General features: G+C 47.6%; 1 long non-coding RNA gene across 1 annotated transcript in view; it reads left to right on the forward strand.

Moving 5' to 3' along the window:
• Positions 1-5,204, forward strand: part of LOC117979159 (uncharacterized) — a 58,877-nt gene extending 53,673 nt beyond the window's left edge. The window contains exon 4 of the long non-coding RNA XR_004669841.3: positions 1,839-5,204. This is a non-coding gene — a long non-coding RNA (uncharacterized LOC117979159). The remainder of the gene's footprint in view (positions 1-1,838) is intronic.
• The last annotated feature ends 9,152 nt before the right edge of the window (positions 5,205-14,356 follow it).

Below are 14,356 nucleotides of genomic sequence, written 5' to 3' on the forward strand. Positions count from 1 at the left end.
TGCTGAGCCAGAGTAGGCTCAGAGACTCCAGTGCAGTCACATAGTGGAAGAAGATTTATTGACAGAAAAAGGAAAGTGATGTACAGAAAATGAAAGTGAGGTACAGAAACAGCTGGACTGAGGCCAGGTGCAGTGGCTCACACCTGTATTCCCAGAACTTTGGGAGGCTGAGGCAGACAGATCACCTGAGGTCAGGAGTTCGAGACCAGCCTAGCCAACATGGTGAAACCCTGTCTCTACTAAAAATGCAAAAATTAGCTGGATGTGGGGTCATGCACCTGTAATCCCAGCTACTCAGGAGGCTGAGGTGGGAGAATGGCTTGAACCTGGGAGGCAGAGGTTGCAGTGAGCTGAGATCACTCCACTGCACTCCAGCCTGGGCCACAGAGCAAGACTCCATCTCAAAAAACAAAAAAGGAAAAGAAAAGAAAAGAAAAGAAACAGCTGGATTGGTCATAGCTCGGCATTTGCCTTATTTGAGCGCAGTTTGAACAGTTGGCTACATTTCATTGGCCAAAACTCAGTGATTGGCACAAGAGTAGGCTACAGTCTGTTTACAATTCCATTTAGGTTATAGTTCATGATGTACAGAAAAACATTTAGGCTGAACTTAAAATATGTAAAGAGGTAGCTTCAGGCTAAACTTGATATAACAAAATACAGAGGCCTGGACCCAGCTCATGGTGCAGGTCATGCTAGTGCCCAGAAGTGTTTCAAACAAGGCTTTTTGTCTTTTAAGAATCTGCTGTTATTCATCACTGAGATGACATCTGCATATCATTCTGGCAAGTGTTCCCTCAGGTCCAAGTAGAGCATGACTCAGTGGCATGTTGGAGAAGGTTCCTTTCTGCTCGCACGGGCTGACTGCGCATATCCCTTCCCAACTGCACATTCAGTGATGTCACATTGGTCTAGTGGCACTGTTGCTTATGGTGGCAGTATTTGCACCAGGGAAATCAGCACACACTGCAAAGCAGGGCATTTTGTTTTTCTTAGAGAGCTGATGATAAATATTTACTAGCATGCCACAGCATGAGCCACCTTTCACAGTCCCAGAGAAGATGCCCAATTTCTCAGAGCATCACAAATTTTCTTGAAAAGATTGGATTTATGACAAAGTGACACGACAGGCTTTGGATCCTGCCTCAGACAGCTGGAAAAAGCTGCTGCCAACCTACTAAAGATCTAGCATGATTTCTGTCACTCATGGAATGTTTCCTGCAATGGGCTTTCAAGAAACAGAACTTCCTAACTGCTGTCATTTGAGGGGGATGGAGGGGGTTGGACTTGGCCAGTCAGCACTGCTTGCTAATTCCCTCCATGGCCAGAGACTGTTACCATGTCCTGGGACAAATAGTAAAGGCACCTAGGACCTCATCTCTCTCCTCTGAGGACTAGCAGTTGATTAGCAACATAGGACAGTTAGAAATTATGGGTGTAGGCCAGGCACAGTGGCTCATGCCTATAATCCCAGCACTTTGGGAGGCCAAGGTGGGCAGATCACCAGAGGTCAGGAGTTCGAGACCAGCCTGACCAACATGGCTAAACCCCATCTGTACTAAAAATACAGAAAAAAATTTAGCCAGGCCTGGTGGCGGGTGCCTGTAATCCCAGCTACTCAGGAGGCTGAGGCAGGAGGATGGCTTGAGCCCGGGAGGCAGAGGTTGCCGTGAGCCGAGATTGCGCCACTGCACTCCGGCCTGGGGCAACAGAGCGAGACTCTGTCTCAAAAAAAAAAATACAAAACAAAACAAAAAACCCAAAAGCAAAACAAAACGTAAAAACAAACAAAAAGACCTCACAAATTATGTGTGTAATTCTGTAATTCTGATCCCCAGCTTTCTACCACCCTCGTGCTTTTGGGAGGGCCTGATTCAGATGAAGAGTCTCCTGAGAGCATGGATTGTCTCAGATGAAGAGTCTCCTGAGAGCATGAACTGTCTCAGGTATCCGTGTGTTCCTCAGTGTCTGGCTCGGTGACTGGCACACAATCTTGCACTAGATACTGGCTTTTGAATTAATGCACGCCGTGAAAGAGAACCCAGAAAGTCTGCACAGCTAGAGCTTCTCCTCACCCTGGGTTCTTTGTGATTTGACTTGCTGGTGATTTCTATTTATCCTGCTAAACTCAACTCAGGGGAGCCCTGGAAGCCCCTCCTAGTATGCTGACACTGGGGAGATATGATCCTCCTTATCACAAGGTATCCCCAGTACCTGTCCCCCCAGGTGGTTCTCCCCACTCTGAGTGTCTACATCTCATTCATTCCTCCAGTCCCAGTCCTTGGCACAGTGCTTGGTACAGAATAGGTGCCAGTGACTATTTAATGTGTGAATGAGGGGCTGAAGCTAGTGCAAACAGGAGCTTAAAGTTCAGGAAAGATTGGAGAAAGCGACACTTAACAAGCTCCTTCTGTATGCCAGGTATATGAAGGACAGCGCAGAACACACCACCCCAAAATATGCTACTTTGGCATAGGATTATTTTGAGCTGACAACCATTGAGAAGAAGCAGATACATGAAAGGCTCTCTGCTTGCCCTCTATTTGCCCAAAAGCAAGACACAATTTTTTTTTTCTTTTTTTTTTGAGATGGAGTTTCACTCTTGTTGCCCACTCTTTTTACTCCCAGGCTGGAGTGCAATGGTGTGATCTCGGCTCACTGCAACCTCTGCCTCCCAGGTTCAAACATTTCTGCTGCCTCAGCCTCATGAGTATCTGGGACTACAGGCATGCACCACCACACCCGGCTAATTTTTGTATTTTTAGTAGAGACAAAGTTTCACCATGTTGGCCAGGCTGGTCTCGAACTCCTGACCTCAGGTGATCCACATGCCTTGGCCTCCCAAAGTGTTGGGATTACAGACATGAGCCGTGGCACCTGGCCCAGGACACCAATTTGTAAAGGTTTCTCCTCCTCTCCTCTCTACCAGGAAGGACAGAAGTTAATCACTGGCGAGAAGTCTAGACCTTTATAAACCCAGAGAGGGCACCAGAGGAATACGTACGTACGTATGATGCACATGTTAATCTATTTTTCATCAGTTGAATTTACAGGGCCCCAGCTGGAAAATTTAGGAGAGTAGAGGGAAAAAGATTTTCCTCCCCAACGCATTGTACAAAGTCCTTGCATACTTTCTCTCCTTTAATTTTTACAACAACCCCTTGAGGTAAATTCTACTATTCCCATTTTACAGAGGAGGAACTGAAGATCAGAGCTGTTAAGTAACTTACTCAAAGTCACACAGCTCATCACAGGAGGGCCTCCTATTAGCGTCCAAATATAACGTTGTGCCTTCTGCTGCACAGTGATGTAGGGTGGGCTGGAGTCAGAACACTCAATTGCAGCCCATGAGACACTGCTAGGTATAAGGACCCCTTTCTTTGCCTGCTGCTTGCCTGCAACATTACCACCTTCACCCCTTGAAGCCAGTTTGTCTGCATATTGATTTGATTTAGGCTTACAGGACTTCAGGGTCTATTTCCATTGTGCTTCTCAAGGAACATTTTGCAATATTTGTTTCATTGACTTCAAGTTCTTAAGACTTATGTTTTCCCATTTATGGGTATATGGACCAAGAAGCTGATGGAATCAGTAAGTGTATTCTGCTGAAACTCTTGACCAGTGTGTCTTACAGTGAAAACTAAGACTAAAATCCTAAGCCCCCAGTCAACTGCATGGACCCCCTCTTGGTCAAGGGGAACCCCCGAGACAGCCGAAAAACAGACTACCTGGCCATAATGGGAAGGAGGGTCAGACCAGCCTCATTATACCCACTCCCTTTTGGAGTTTAGGCACAACTGGCCAGCCTTAATGTTAAAATAGAGATCACAAGACTGACAAAACAGATTCTTTGTGGCACTAAGATTCCAGATTTTAAACCATGCGAGGCCAGGGTGAAGTCATGCCTGCAGGCCATCAATTTTGCTATGTAGCATCCTTATCTTAATTTAAAACATTCTTTTTTGCTGACGCCAAATTTTAGACAGAGCCTTACTCCTTTAACCAACTGTAAATTAAAGAATATCTGAATCCACTTATAACCTGTAAGCCCTCCACGTCAAGATATCCCGCCTTTTTGGGTCATACCAATATATACATTCCATGTATTGATTTATGTGTTTGCCTGTAACTCTTGCCTCTCTAAAATGTATAAAAGCAAACTAATCTGACTGCCTTTGGCACACTTTTTTTTTTTTTTTTTTTTTTTTTGAGACAGAGTCTTGCTCTGTTGCCCAGGCTGGAGTGCAGTGGCGTGATCTCAGCTCACTGCAACCTCTGCCTCCTGGGTTCATGCCATTCTCCTGCCTCAGCCTCCTGAGTAGCTGGGATTACAGGTGCCTGCCACCACGCCCGGCTAATTTTTTGTATTTTTAGTAGAGACGGGGTTTCACTATGTTGGCCAGGCTGGTCTGAAACTCCTGACCTCAGGTGATCTGCCTGCCTCGGCCTTTCAAAGTGCTGGGATTACAGGCGTGAGCCACCTTGCCCAGCCACCTTTGGCATACTTTCTTGGGACCTCTTGAGGCTGTGTTTCCCCAGGCCATGGTCATTCACATTGGCTCAGAATAAACCTCTTTAAAATATTGTACACAGTTTGTTTTTTTCCATTAACAGAGTGTAGCTCCAGGATAACCTGCATCAGAATCCCTGGAGCCATGGGTAAGATTTAGCGTCTCAGCCCATAGAGCAGGTCTTTGGATGAGACCCTGAAATATGCATCTTACCCAGGAACCCCTGTCTGAATGTTTTGAAGGAATTTTCAAGGATCTGTTTAAAATTTTAAGGTACAATTTACATAGAGCTAAGTACACAAATCTTGTGTATTATAGCTAGAATTTTTATATAAGGATACACATTTTAACCTAATTACACATCTGCGGAATAACCATTCAAATCAAGATAGTGAAGAAAAATTTCCCTCTAAGTCTTCCCTGAGGTACATACTATGCTGACTGTCACCATGGGCTAGTTTTTGTTGTTCTTGAACTTCATAGATCATACAGCACATACTCTTTTGCATCTGTTTCCTTTTACTTATACTATGCTTTTGCAATTTGTCCATGTTGTATGTGTAGCAGTAGTTAGTTCCTTTTTACTGCTGGTAAAATTGCATTGCATGAATATAGCCCCATTTACTTATATATTGATTGTCTTGTTGAAGTTCATTTCGATTGCTTCCAGTTTGTGATTATTATGAATAAAGCTGCTGCGAGCATTCTTGTAATAGTCTTTTGGCTGTCTCGGGCACTTGAGGTTTTCTTGGGCAACTACCTAGGAGTGAAACTGCATCAGGCTTAAGGTTTGACAGAGAGGTAGGTGAGGGCTTATATATAACCATGAACAAGTAATGCATGTTGGGCAGGAACATCAACAGCTGCCACCCCAAAGGAAGAGAAGGCCTGGTGGGGCACTCAGTGGCTGAGCCTAGCTCATGGACTTCCACAAGGTGATATTGAGGCTGGGCACGGTGGCTCACGCCTGTAATCTCAGCACTTTGGGAGGTCGAGGTGGGAGGATCATGAGGTCAGGAGTTTGAGACCAGCCTGGCCAGCACGGCAAAACCCTGTCTCTACTAAAAATACAAAAATTAGCTGGGTATGATGGTGTGTGCCTGTAGTCCCAGCTACTTGGGAGGCTGAAGCAGGAGCATCACTTGAACCTGGAAGGTGGAGGTTGCAGTGAGCCAACATTGTGCCACTGCACTCCAGCCTGGGCGAAGAGCGAGACTCCATCTCAAAAACCCCAAAAATCAAAAGGTGATATTGCCCCCAAGGGGCTGAAAATTGTTTACTGAGAGGGATGTGTATGTGGAAAAAAATCTTAGACATTACAATAGTTTGTGGCCTTTAGATATGCTGACATACAGTAATGTCATGGGGAGAGGAGCGATAAGAAAAAAAATATCTTCCAAGGCTCCTGAGGGGGTGAAAATGAAAAAAGCTTGAGAAACATCAGCCTAGATAAGTCTGGACTTTCTCGTATCTCCAAACCAGAACCTGCAAGGGTGATCTCACTCTTTGGTCAAGGAGAGTAAATTGGGAATAATAAGCCTCACAACACAGAGATGCCCAGGGAAAATCAAACAGCTAGGCCAGGTGTAGTAGCTGCCGTCTAACATCCCAGCACTTTGGGAGGCCAAGGCAGGTGGATAGCTTGAGTCCAGGAGTTCAAGACCAGCCTGGGCAACATGGGGAAACCCCATCTCTATAAAAAATACAAAAATTAGCCAGGAGTGGTGGTACATACCTGTAGCCCTAGCTACTAGGAAAGCTGAGGTGGGAGGATCACTTGAGCCTGGGAGGTTGAGGCTGCAGAGAGCCAGGATCGTGATGTGGACAGCAGACAAGGAAGTACTGGGTAGAAGAGGGTGGTTCCCCGGCAAAGACCTTACCCTCAAGCCTGAAGACCTGTGGCCCTAAACGAGGACAGGCATTCCTGTTTTCATGCCCCAAAGGTTGCCTTTTGGCCTGCCATGGCCCCTATCCTGTACCATCCTGTACCCATATAAACACCAAATCCCAGGCTCCAGATGCAGACAAGCGGGTGAAAAGATGAGAAGACAAGCAGATGCAGGGTGGAATGGAGGGCGCGGCAGAGAAAGACAGAAGAGGAGAAACATCTGAACGCCGAGAGGAGTTGGGCTGTTGGTGGTGGGAGAGGAGTTCAGCGCTGGACGGCCCGGCTCCAGGGGAAGACTGTCTTCCCACTCCATCCCCTGCTTCTGTCTCTCTATCCATCCCCGCTGAGAGCCACCTCCACTACTCAGTGAAATTCTCACATTTATCCTTCAAGTTCGTGTGTGACTGGTTTTTCTGGGATGCTGGACAAGAGCTTAGGATACAGAAAGCTGTCACATTGGCCCTCTGCCCTCGCGGAAAGGCAGAGGGTCCACGGAGCTGGTTAACACTTGAGCCGTCCATGGACCGCAAGGCTAAAGGGGCACATTGTAACACACGCCCACTTGGGCCCCTGCACCTGTCCATCTGCGTGCTCCCCCTCCCTTAAGGGCTTTGAGCAACGATGGCGGTGGCGACCCAACAGGTGAGCCACACCCCTGTTGTGCATCCAGCGGGGGGATCAGGGAACTCTACCATTTCGGTCCTGCCACTGCACTCCAGCCTGGGCGACAGAACGACACCCTGTCTCCAAAATAAATAAATAAAACAAAAACTAAAACTAAAACTCCCAAATCGCTAAATTCTTGTGTGCATGTCGGGTAGGGTAGGGGCTTGTAGGGACAAGGACACAATAGCGCCCTGAAAGGACAGGTAAGTAACCACAGTCTAGATAGATCCTGCTCTAGTCGGCGTAGGGACCACCTGACCTAGAAGAGGAAAAGTTTCTTGGGTTCACACCTTTCGTTGAGGGAGGAAGTGATGAATGTCTCCGTAGGCCCTGCTGGGCGTCACTGAAGATCAGATCCGGCGTGGAGGAAGCTCAGGAACCACAACACAGTCGCCACACTCGAGGCTTACTCGGCACCTCTCACCCATTGTTCTCCTTTAACTCATGCATGATGTTTCCGCCCTCAGCAGGTCTTCCCTTGTGAGCGAATGGAAAGAAAGTAAAAAATCTGGAAAGAATGAATGCGCCAAAGAGAGAGCAAAAACCATGAATCAAGCCAGAGGGAGACACACTCAGCCCACAGACACCAGGAAGGAAGGGAGGCTTTGAGAGAAGGCTTGCAGCTCTCCTTCACCCCTGTTGTCTGTAAGCCAGGTGTCTGGTGGGCCGCTCACTGCATCTGAGGGGTATGTGGCCAGCTGTGAGAAGGACCACAGGGGCAGTGCACCCCACCAGGCCAGGCACTGCCTTCAGACCTGGATGACACACACCGGCAGTGTAGGATGGTGGTGGAACCCACTCATAACCAGTGTGGCCTGAGCAGGTTTCAGACCCATCCATTCTTTAGCTTTCTGTGCTTTGGTCTCCTCATCTGCAGAACAGGGCTGGGAATAATGGTCTCTTCCTCACCGTGGTGTTACGAGGATTCAATTGGTGAATATATGTTAAGTACTCAGAACAGATCTTGGGACATAGTCTCGCTATGTGGGCACTGGCTTTCTTTTTTTTTTTTTTTTTTTTTGAGACAGGGTCTCGCTCTGTTGCTCAGGCTGGAGTACAGTGGCAAGATCATGGCTCACTGCAGCCTTGAACTCCTGGGCTCAAGGGATCCTCCCCCCTCAGCTTCCCAAATAGCTAGGACTACGGGTGTGCTACTATCCTTGGCTAATTTTAAATACATATTTTGTAGAGATGGGGTCTTGCTACATTGCCCAGCCTGGTCTTGAATTCCTGGCCTCAAGTGATTCTCCCACCTTGGCCTCCCAAAGCATTGGAATTACAGATGTGAGCCACCACACCCCACCAAGGACTGCCTTTTATTATTACAAAAAACAAGTGATACTGGCCCTCAAGTTGCTCCCACACTAGGGAGGGTACCACCTTTCCATTTCTTATTCAACTGAAAAGGCTGACAGAAAAGAATGACTTTAATAATACTTTTGCCTGTTCTTCTCTAGACTTCAGGCAGGGATACTGCTGCCCCCTTGGGGTTGTCATTTCTTGACTGACTCACTTTCCCCTTCTTTCCCCCTCAGCAGCCAGGCTCCCAAAGGGGATGATCACTGACTTTGGGGTGGGGGTGGGATATGTAGCCAAGAGGAAATGTTGATCGAGCCCCTGATGACTCATGAGTCACTCTACGTTGGACTCCACAGGGTGAGGTCAACAGACAGGGAGCCCAAGCTCAGGGTCTGAAATGGAGCTTGGCCAAGAAATGGAGCTGTTTTCACACAAGGGATGCTTCAGAGCCGTGGCGGTAACTGTGGACCCTTCACATCACATTCTCTTCCTTCCCATGTTAGTTTGTTAAGAGGGATATGATGAGCTGGGGTCACGAAAACACAGGTACGATTGATTCCTCTGCTTGTTGGTGTGGCTTTCAGGGGCCCAGCTTATTTGTTCTGTGTCCACCTACCCATAGATCCTTCAACCTCCTTGGGAAGCCATCGAATGAATTATTCTGAGCATCACGGGTTGCATTCTCCAGGAAACAGTTTCCACGATGGCAGTTTGTGCACAGAAAGTTTATTGGGGAATGCTGTCAAGATCAACACCTGTGTGGGGAGAGCAGGAAGCCAGATGAATAGAGGAAGAAGCTGAACTTTAATGCTGTGGAAACAATGGCTTCCACCAATGCCACAAGGAGCTCTGGAGCAAGGATGGCCCTTTGAAATTGGAGCATAGGTCAGGTTGCTACCCTTGCATTGACCATGGGATACAGACTGCTCTAGAAAGTAGTAATGGCCTTGAGTGAGGCAGCTTCTCCTCAGCCCAGGGCAAACCCTGGAAAAGATGCAGCTGCAAGCTCCAGCTGCCAACACTCCTGGGAGCTGGCATTATCAACACCTCTACTGCAGCCCAGCATCCACCACACTGGGCATAGGCTTTAGACCTTTCTTACTTTTACCAAGTGTGTTTGTTTGTTTGTTTGTTTTGACAGTCTCACTCTGTTTCCCAGGCTGGAGTGCAGTGGTGTGATCTAGGCTCACTGCAACCTCTGCCTCCAGGTTCAAGTGATTCTCTTGCCTCAGCCTCCAGAGTAGCTGGGATTACAGACATGAACCACCACGCCTGGCTAATTTTTTGCATTTTTAGTCAAGACGGGTTTCACCATGTTGGCCAGGCTGGTCTCAAACTCCTGACCTCAGGTGATCCACCCATCTTGGCCTCCCAAAGTGCTGGGATTACAGGTGTGAACCACCGCACCCAGGCACTGCCACGAGTTTAAATCGTTTGCATTCTCTACGATCTTTAAGTATAATAGTTATGGACACAGGTTTTGAAGTCTGACAGACTTGTGTTCACATCCCATTCCTGCCATTCATTTGACAATATTTATGGAGTATCTCTCTATTTCAGGTGCTGTTCAAGGCACTGAGGGTACAGCAGGGAATAAAAGAGGTAAAAGCCCTGCCTCTTGGGCTGATGTTCCATGAGTGACAGGAGGACATAGATGATTAAAAGAGAAACATGGAATACATGATGATTAGTGCCATGTGATAATATATACTTATTACACTTAAAAAATTAAGTGGGGCATGTGGGGGCGGGGCCAGGGGGGAGGAGGGAACTCAGGAAAGGCTTCCCTGAGAGGTGTGGCCATGGAGAGATCAGGGAAGCTGGATTGGGGGTTGGGGGCAACTGTGCAAAGACCCTGGGAAGAAGGTGTGCTGGGGGTGTACAAGGCACGCAAGGAGGAAGAGAAAATGGGTAGAGAACAGAGTTTCAGAAGTAGGAGATAAAATCAGAGAGGTTTATATGAAATATCCAGAACGGGCAAATCTATAGGCACATAAAGCAAGTTGCTTAGGGCTACAGGAGTAGGCACAATGGGGAGAGGTGACTTTGGGGTGCAAGTTTCTTCTTGAAATAATGAAAATAACCTGAAAGGCACTGAGATGACAACAGCTGCACAGCTCTGTGAATATACGGAAAGTTATACAATGGTTTTTTCAATGTACGCTTTAAATGAGTGAACTGTGTGGTGTGTGAATTGTATCTTAATAAAGCTATTTATTGTGTGTAGGTTTTTTTTTTTTTTTTAATGGAGTCTCGCTCTGTCGCCCAGGCTGGAGTGCAATGGTGCGATCTCAGCTCACTGCAACCTTTGCCTCCCAGGTTTAAGAGATTCTCCTGCCTCAGCCTCCTGAGTAGCTGTGATTACAGGCACCTGCCACCATGCCCGGCTAAATTTTTTTTGTATTTTTAGTAGAGACGGGTTATCACCATGTTGGCCAGGCTGCTTTTGAATTTCTGACTTCAAGTGATCTGCCTGCCTCGGCCTCCTAAAGTGCTAGGATTACAGGTGTGAGCCACTGCGCCTGGCCAATAAAGCTATTTAAAGAATCAGAGTAGTGACTGACACGGGACTGTACCATGCAGAGCCTGGTGGTCCACGGTCAGGATTTGCACTTTGACTCAGATGGGACACTACCAGTTGGTTTTAACCAGAAGAGGGAAATGATAAGATTTACATTAAAAAAGAATCCCAGGCTGGGCACAGTGGTTCACGCCTGTAATCCCAGCACTTTGGGAGGCCAAGGCAGGTGGATCATGAGGTCGAGAGATCGAGACCATCCTGGCCAACATGGTGAAACCCCGTCACTACCAAAAACACAAAAATTAGCTGGGTGTGGTGGCGCACCCCTGTAGTCCCAGCTACTAGAGAGGCTGAGGCAGGAGAATTGCTTGAACCCCGGAGGTGGAGGTTGCACTGAGCCGAGATCATGCCACTACACTCTAGCCTGGCAACAGAGCAAGATTCCATCCCAAAAACAAACAAACAAACAAAAAAAGAATCCCCTCTGAGACATGGTGGCTCACACCTGTAATCCCAGCACTTTGGGAGTCCGAGGGGGAGGACTGCTTGAGCCCGGGAGTTTGAGACCAGCCCAGGCAACTATTGCAAGACCCCATATCTATTTCAAAAATTAAAATAAATAACAAAAAAAGAAAAAGAAAAAGAAAAGACTGTCTCTGCTGCTGTGTTGAGAATTGGCTGAAGGGGGACACTCGTGGATGCAGGGAGAGGAGCAAGGAGCTTAATGCAAGAATCCAGGTAAGAGGTGATGGTGGCTTCCAACCAAGTGCTGGAAGCAGGGGCGCAAGTGGTTGAAGGTAGACATGCTTCAATATCAGAGCTGGCAGCAAGTGCCCCGAGTATGGCTGGCTGTGGGTGTGTGAGAGAGAGGAGCTGAGGTTTCTTGGTTCTAGCTGGTTCTGGAGTGGAGCTGCCATTTACTAGGATGGAGACAGCTGTGGAAGCAACACATTTGGGGTTGGAATCAGGAGTTTCTGTATGATGTGTGAAGTCTGAGAGGCCTGTGAGAGAGACCTCCTAGGCAGTTGGGAATTGTGTCCAGAATTCAACATGGGAGCAGTCTGCGCAGGAGACTGTGCAGGAATCTGGGAGCCATCAGCATATCATGGAATTTATTCTTAAGACGGGATCAGACCCTCAGGAGAAGCAGAGACACACGAGTTACAGACAAGTGTCTAACCCTTTGAGGCTTATTGTCAAAGCTATAGGATATCTACCTTGCATGGTGGTTGTGAGTGAACAGCCGATGCAGAATGGGCCCAATGCTCAGTGGGTAGCTCTCTCCCACTGAATTTTTTTTTTTTTTTTTTTTTTTTGGTCGCAGAATGGCACTATTGTCGGCTTAGCTCCCTTTGGATCTAAGTGTCTTCACATGAGCTGCCTCATGGCCATCCACATGCCGAAGATGAAAGCCACATGCTTTTTATAACCTAATATATCAGAAGTGACATCCCATCACTTGTACAGTATTCTTTTTTTTTTTTTTTTTGAGGCAGAGTCTCTCTGTCACCCAGGCTGGAGTGCAGTCGCACGATCTCAGCTCACTGCAACCTCTGCCTCCCAGGTTCAAGGGATTCTCATGCCTCAGCCTCTCGAGTAGCTGGGACTACAGGCATGCACCACCACGCCTGGCTAATTTTTGTATTTTTAGTAGAGACAGTTTCTTTTTTCTTTCCTTCTTTCTTTCTTTTTTTTTTTTTGAGACGGAGTTTCATTTTGTTGCCCTTGTTGGAGTGCAATGGCACGATCTCAGCTCACCGCAACCTCTGCCTCCCAGGTTCAAATGATTCTCCTGCTTCAGCCCCCCGCATAGCTGGGGTTACAGGCATGTGCCACCACACCCGGCTAATTTTGTATTTTCAGTAGAGACGGGGTTTCTCCATATTGGTCAGGCTGGTCTCGAACTCCTGACCTGAGGTGATCCTCCTGCCTCGGCCTCCCAAAGTGCTGGGATTACAAGCATGAGCCACCATGCCTGGCCGAGACAGGGTTTCACTATGTTGGCCAGGGTGGTCTCGAACTCCTGACCTAAAATGAGCTGCCTGCCTCGGCCTCCCAAAATGCTGGGATTAAAGGTGTACACCACCACACCCAGCTATGTGAATAGTATTTTATGTACTAGAGGTGGGTCAATAAATGTAGTGCCCCCTCAAGGGGAGGGGTTACACCAAAGCATGAACACCAGGAGGCAGAGATCGTTGGGGGCCATCTTAGAAGCTGCCTACCACAACTTCTCCTCTTCTTTCCATGTTTCTACTTGCCTCCAGGGCCAGTTCCTCAATATGTGCAAATGTCCCTGTCTTCTGGCTCTGGCTCTATAGAGTATCCACCATTGTTCCATTGCCTTCTTCCCCTCAACCTTAAGCCATGTCCATAAATCTCCCAAGTTAAAAATAAACCTTCCCTCCACCGTGATCTATGACCAGTAGTCTCTCCTTCTTTCCCCTGCAACTCTTCTTGAGAATGTGACCTTTCTTCTCTGCAATCACTTCCACCTCCACAGCACTGCTCTGCTAAGGTCATCAGTGACCTCCAAATGCCAAATCACATACGTACCTTTTAATCCTAGTCTTAGTTGTCCTCCGCAGCACTGAATGCCATTAACCCTCCTCTTCAGCTTCTCCTGTCTTGCTGACTTCACCTTTTTGGCCTCCTCTATCTTCACTTACCCCTAAATCTGAGATTGTCCAGGCTTTGCCCACACTCCTTGGCTTCACTCCCTCTGACTCCCCACCTCCCGTACTTCCAGCACCTCTATGTTCTGATTACTATTGCTGCTGTGAATTTTAGTCTTCCAACTCACATGTGAAAGAAGTAACACAGGTTTTTTGGTTTTTTTGTTTGTTTGTTTTGTTTTTGTTTTTTTAGACAGAGTCTTGCTCAGTCCACCTAGGCTGGAGTGCAGTGGCACCATCTCGGCTCACTGCAACCTCTGCCTCCCAGGTTCAAGTGATTCTCCTGTCTCAGGCTCCCGAGTAGCTGGGATTATAGGCACCCACCACCACGCTCCGCTAATTTTTGTATTTTTAGTAGAGACAGGGTTTCACCATGTTGGCCAGGCTGGTCTCGAACCCCTGACCTCAGGTGATCCACTCACCTCGGCCCCCAAAGTGCTGCGATTTACAGGCGTGAGCCACTGCACCCGGCCATGACACACTTCCTGACTTTGTTTAAATCAACTTCAATCTGATATTGAGCCGCCTTCTACTGAGCTGACAGGAAATTAATCTCAGTAATTGCTGAATGTCCCACATTCTACCCAGGGGTGTGCCAAAGTCAGCTCCTCCTGGGAAGTCTTGCTAGGCAAAGGCACTGGTCTTTGGCTCATGCTAATCACTGCTGAGGTGCTTGCTGGTCTGACTGCATTGTCCCTTGAGGTTTAATAGCCTTGCTGCTTAGAGCAAAGGAACCTTTGGCAAAGTGAATGCTCCCAGGCTTGGGGTCCAGCCTTCCTAACTACACAGATCAAAC

The sequence above is a fragment of the Pan paniscus genome, chromosome 12 (assembly GCF_029289425.2).
Source record: "Pan paniscus chromosome 12, NHGRI_mPanPan1-v2.0_pri, whole genome shotgun sequence".
Lineage (NCBI taxonomy): Eukaryota > Metazoa > Chordata > Mammalia > Primates > Hominidae > Pan > Pan paniscus.